This window comes from Urocitellus parryii, assembly GCF_045843805.1.
Source record: "Urocitellus parryii isolate mUroPar1 chromosome 13 unlocalized genomic scaffold, mUroPar1.hap1 SUPER_13_unloc_9, whole genome shotgun sequence".
NCBI lineage: Eukaryota > Metazoa > Chordata > Mammalia > Rodentia > Sciuridae > Urocitellus > Urocitellus parryii.
The window spans coordinates 393,802-399,801 of NW_027551777.1; the positions used below are offsets into that span (position 1 = coordinate 393,802).

The 6,000-nt window shown below is 44.1% G+C and overlaps 1 pseudogene; it reads left to right on the forward strand.

Moving 5' to 3' along the window:
* Positions 1–3,461, forward strand: part of LOC144251483 (tyrosine-protein kinase SYK-like) — a 45,401-nt pseudogene extending 41,940 nt beyond the window's left edge.
* The last annotated feature ends 2,539 nt before the right edge of the window (positions 3,462–6,000 follow it).

Sequence of the window (6,000 nt, forward strand, 5' to 3'; positions counted from 1 at the left end):
AGCTTTTTGTGGTTGTTGTTTTGTTTTTGTCGCTGTGATTAAAATACCTGAAAAGAACAACATAGAGGAGGGAAATTTTATTTGGGGCTCACCATTTCTGAGGTTTCAGTCCATAGATAGCTGACTCCATAGCTCTGAGCCCAAGGTGATGCAGAACATCATGGCAAAAGAGCATGATGAAAGAAAGCAGCTCAGAACATGGGAATCAAGGAGCAAAGAGAAAGAGAGAGTTCTGCTCACCAGGGACAAAATATAAACCTCAAAGGCACACCCCCAGTGACCTATCTCCTAGGTCCACCCTTCCTGCCTACAGTTACACCTAAGCAATCCCTATTGGTGAATTAACCCTTTGAGTAGTTTAGGACTCTCATAACCTAATCATTGCACCTCTGACAGTTCTTGCATTGTATCACACATGAGCTTTTGGGGGATACATTGTATCTAATCCATAACACCCCATTCCCTGTTCCCCACATATAGCTCTTCCCCTAATCTGTGTACCGGATCTAACTTCTAACCTCATAAATGATATGCCCCTGGCTTGTGACTTATATAACTGACACCACACAGCCCATACTCTTTGGTGTCTTGGGCAGTGAGGTGGTTATTTGGGTTTGTTGGTTAACACTGTGTTTCAAAAGCTCCTGTGTATTTTGCATGTCTTAGGGGATGAAAGGAAGTGAAGTTACTGCCATGCTGGAGAAAGGAGAGTGGATAGGGTGCCCTCAAGGGTGTCCCAGAGAGATGTACGACCTGATGAACCTGTGCTGGACCTACACCTACGAGTGAGTACCCAATACTGCTAGCACCTTACCCAAGAGCTATGGAGGATGATGGCATCACTTGGCATGAACAGGAAGCACAAATTCTACCTTGTCATGCATCAAGATATGCCCTTTTCTAAACAACAATAGGGGAGGGCCAGGAACTGTCCTCTTTAAGATACAATCAGATGTCCCTTAGTGACATGGACATGTTCTAGGAATGCATTGCTGGGTGACTTTTGTCTTTGTGCTAATGACATAGAATGTGTTTACATATACAAATGTCTACAGTGTCACTAGGAGGTATGATCTTATGGACCACTAGGTGGCGTAAGGGATCCTTGCTTCTGCAATCTTGGCTGCCCCATTTGAGAGCACCCCTGGTTCTACAATGTATTAGGAGATTCTCCTGATCACAGATGGGTTCAGTGTCAGGGGTCCAGCAGAGCATGGCTCAGGGTCATCACATAACATTCGCAGGCTACCTAGCACAGGCAGAGTCAAAATTCAATCCCTAATTCTGGGTGCAATGTATTTTCCTTACCTGATTACCTCCCACACAGCCCCTGAGCAGAATTCAGGTGCATTCAAAAAGCTTGAATGGCACCTGGGAGCCACAGGTCATGTTCTCTAAGAGCAATCTGTGGACCCAGAGGCCATGGTTTGAAGGGCAATTAGTTTCTCAGGAACTGCTGTTGAAATGTTTGCTATTCCAAAGATATTGGCAGTACCATTTATTTTGATGCCATTTGACAAAACTACTCATCTTGGTTTTGCAGAAACCGCTCTTATAATAGAGACTCTTGGTTCTTGGGCATGTTCTGTGGTTGTTCCCATGTGTCTAGACTGAACGAGGTGGAACTGTAGCTGTCTTGGGTCAAAATGGTTAAATGAGGACAGTTGTATACCGCTTAACCTCAAGTTCTAGTTTACCTACTGGGCAACTTTAACCACTTGCATTATAGTGAAAAGTATTGCAAAATGAGAAAAATAACTTCTAAGCAAGGATAGTCTCAAGGTTGTAAGAAACACAGTCATCCCTCAATGTCAGGGGTTCCCCATTAACAGGTACAGCCAAATGCAGAACAGATTTCTATAGATGGAAAATATCATGTCTGCACTGAACATGTACAGACTTCTTAATCTTATTGTTATTCCTTAAACAATAAAGTCTGACTATTCCCATAGTAAATACAATTTACATCCTATTAGATATTGTAAGTAATTTAGAGGCAATTTAAAACATACAGGAGGACATGCCTAGGTTATATGCAAATACTATACTATTTTGTAGAAGGGATTCAAGCATCCTTGGACTTTGGTGTCCTTGGGGGTCCTGGAACCAATTCCATGTGGTCGGACTGTACTCCTAAGGGTTCCATGACCTCTGCTCCTATTACGGAAAGCAGAGACAGCTATAATGTTTTTTTTTTTTAAACCAATTCTTATTAGTCTTTTTATTCTTTGCTAATAAAACTTGAAACTTCCATTTGATCCAATAAAACTTTTAATAATCTTTCTTTAGAAATCCATTTTTATATGTTCTAAGTAAAATAATTACTGAATAGTGAAAAATATATTCTCAATTCCACTATTCCTTTTTTATTGGTTGTTCAAAACATTACAAAGCTCATGACATATCATCTTCCATACATTTGATTCAAGTGGGTTATGAACTCCAATTTTTTACTCTGTGGCACAACCGGTTAGCACGTTCCACTGTTAACCAGAAGGCTGGTGGTTCGTGCCCACCCAGGGACGTCAGCGAGCTCTGTAAATGTCTTTTTAGAGATCAAGATTGCAAAAAACCTTAACCCGTACTTTGCTTACTTCAGCACCTCATTGGCTCAAAGAAAGGCCTTGCCCTGTTAAGATTTGCAATAGAGAATGCTTGGGTCTTTGTCTCAGCCATGAAAAGAGGGAAATTTTGCTGGTCCTGGTGATGTTCTCCTGTCATCCCAGCAGCTAGGAGGCTGAGGCAGGAGAGGGCAAGTTCAAAGCCAGCCTCAGCAACTTAACAAGGATCTAACTACACAACTTATCAAGATCTGCCTTTGAAAGGGTAGGAGGGAGGCTGGGGATGTGATTCAGTGGTTAAGCACCCCTGGGTTCAATCCTGGGCACCAAATAAATGGGGGAAGTTTCAGTAAGAACCCATATAACATCCCCTATCAGAAAACTGATACATGTTCAGCAGGAATGTGGGGAGGAGAGTTGCAGCTATGTCCATGTTTTTGGACTTAAGAAAATCGAGTCAGACACTACCTATCTGCAGCACATTCACCTGTGAGGTATCTTCAGACATGTTGCTGGCATCACCAGGAAATTCCAAGAACTTAGGGTATAAAAGATTCTGAGTTCTAGTAAAAACTTTTCACTAACTTCAAAGTGGACATGAATCCCCCCAGGATCTTGCAAAAACGTAGATTTGGGTTCCGCAGGTTTGGAGTGGGATCAGATGGGATCTATTTCTCACGGGCTGGGGATCACCCAGTGATGGGCGCAAAGACCATAGGGGACCACCAGGGGGCGCAGCTGCTTGAAATCTGGACCTGCGAAGGCCCCAGCTTGGAAAATGCTTTTCACAGGCACCTTGACCCCCACCTGGTCTCTTCCCCTTCCAGGGTGGACAAAAGGCCCGGGTTTGTAGCAGTGGAGCTGCGGCTGCGCAATTACTACTATCACGTGGTGAACTAACAGCCCCGTGCCTGCCCACCGCTGCCTTCAGTCAAGGAGCCATCTCAGGAGCATGTATTCATAGGCATCCATTTCCAGCCCTTCCATCTCCAGCTGCTGGGGGAGAGAGCCGCCCCCGGGGGGACATGCTGGGGACTTCGTAAGCAAAACCTGTCCTAGGACTCACCAACCGCCAAGCCAACGGGGTCCTACAAGAAGACAGAGGACATGTGGACTGGAGGGGCTGCCAGACTGGTTCGTGTCCTTTGTCTGGGTGGATTTTGTGCCGACGGATTCTAGGATGTTTCTAATTCCTTTTGTGTCATTCCCGTTCTTGGGGTCTTTGGGGTTGCAGAAAGCCCTGGAGACCTGAGGGCAGGGCCCCATGGCTCCAACCCAGTTAGCACTGACTTCGGAAATGAAGGAAGGGGAGGGAAGGGCAGAGGAAGCCGACTTCCCCTAAAACAGGACTCTGACAGCCCAAGATGGATCCTTGGCCAGAGAAAAGCTGTCCAGATGAGAAAGTGCTTGCTGGGAAGCCTAAAAAAAAAAAAAAAAAAAAAAATTCAGCCAGAACAATTTCTAAGCATGGAGCCAATTAATAAAATAACACACCAATCACTAACAATAATAAGCCTAGGTATGGCTTTTGCTCTCTGTTATGGGATAGAAGCATCATCTAGATGAGAAATGAGTACTGTGGGGGTACATCAGCTGAGGTTACATCTTCTGAAGTCCTCTCCCCTGCAGGTGGTCTTAAAAATTGTTCTTCTGTGCTTTTATGGAGACTAGTGAATGAAGTTCCGTGTGGAAATTGCATAGTGGTGTCAGGCTGCCCTCTTCCCGTGTCCCATCAGGGGCAGCAGAGTGATCAGGCTGCTATCTACTGAGCATGGGCCAAGCTTCAACATGAAGTTTACCCTCTACAGAGGGGCTGCAGCCAGAATTCCATCTTTCATTTTTTTTAAAAAATCCTGTTTTCTGTTGCTATAACTGAACAGCTGAGACTGAGAAATTTATAAAGAAAAATTTATCTCTCACACTTCTAGAGGCTGAGAAGCCCAATTGTCAAGGTGCTAGCACATGGCAGGAGGCTTCTTGCTGCATCATAACACAGCAAAGGCATCACATGAAGAGAGAGCCATGCCAGTTGGAGTCACTCTTATGAAGCCACTAATCCCATATAATCCCCATCCTCTTGGCCCATTCTAATCCCAATCACCTCTCAAGGTCCCACCTCCAAATACCATTAACATGTGAATTTGGGGATTAAATTTCCAGTACATGAACTTCGGGGGACATAGTCACACCAGAGCAGAGGACAACATGGTGGCCAAAGCCATCAAAAGAGGAGTTTCTAAAAGAGAGTATCAGTCATATAAAACCAAAGACTTTGATCCTCACCACAGATAGGCCTTATTTGTGACTAAGTGTGACCTTAGGTTAAAGATGTAAGACCTGAGAATTCTGTTAGTCTTTGAATCCTGGACATAATGTTTGATCTTATATAAATCATCACCCACTAGTACCAGTCTTGTGGCCCTTGAAAGTTAAAAAGTTATTTATCTGGTATTTCAATGTCTGTAGATATGCATAATCTTGGACACATCTTCACATCTAAGGCATTTTAAAGCATACACATAGCCATGGAGGGCAGAGGAAGCCCTGTTCCTAACTTGAGGTATGAAGGAAAGTAGCCATCAATACCTTTGCTTAGCCAAAAAAAAAAAAAAAAGACATGAGCTGTTGTGTTAGGAAATTTTTAGGAACCAGTCGCACTTTTTGGAATTGTGCTAACTGACCATTCATTCATTTCATTGAAGAGAGGATCCCCATGTGCTGAACTCACTGAGCAGATCCTCAGAGACATTTACAGTCTCTGAAATTACAAAGATCAGTGAGGAAGGTCTCTGTTGGTCAAGCCATTGATAGATTTGGACCATGACAGGGAGGGTTGGATGTGCTGGATTTGGTAAAGTGATGAGTACTTCAGAGATGGACACTCTGCCATTGAACTCTTCAGTCACTTCACCCTAAGTGTGTCTTTAATAAAGGCCACCTGCTCCTAGGAACATGGATGCCCATGTGTAGCAAACTGGTGCTGTATTTGTTGTCTTTTTTTCTAGTGTGAATTTCTGGCATCTTTGGCTATACCCCTCCCAGGAGTCCAGGGCTGACACTTGTCTAGAATGTGCCTGGGGAACTGGGATGCAGGAGCCTTGATTGCTGTAGAAGGTCATGTGTTCCTCTGTCCTGAGACTATCCAGTGCCTCTCCCCTGGAAGAACATGTTCCTGTGTGCACAAGGTCCACTGTGGCCAGCCAGTGAAGTTAAATCTGTGTCCTACCATCAGGAATAATTTTCCTTTCCCCTGGGGTCACAAATAGAGAAAGGCATCCTCATTGAAGAATTTATACTGTGAAAAGGGTTAAATTTGGAAAGTGGGGGAAAGATCTCCAAGTCCTTCTAGAACTTCTATCCTGAGCTGTATGTCTGTCCTTTCTTCATGAACTGTGGATCTGCTCAGTGGGGACTTGACAGCCCACACCAAACCAAGGAG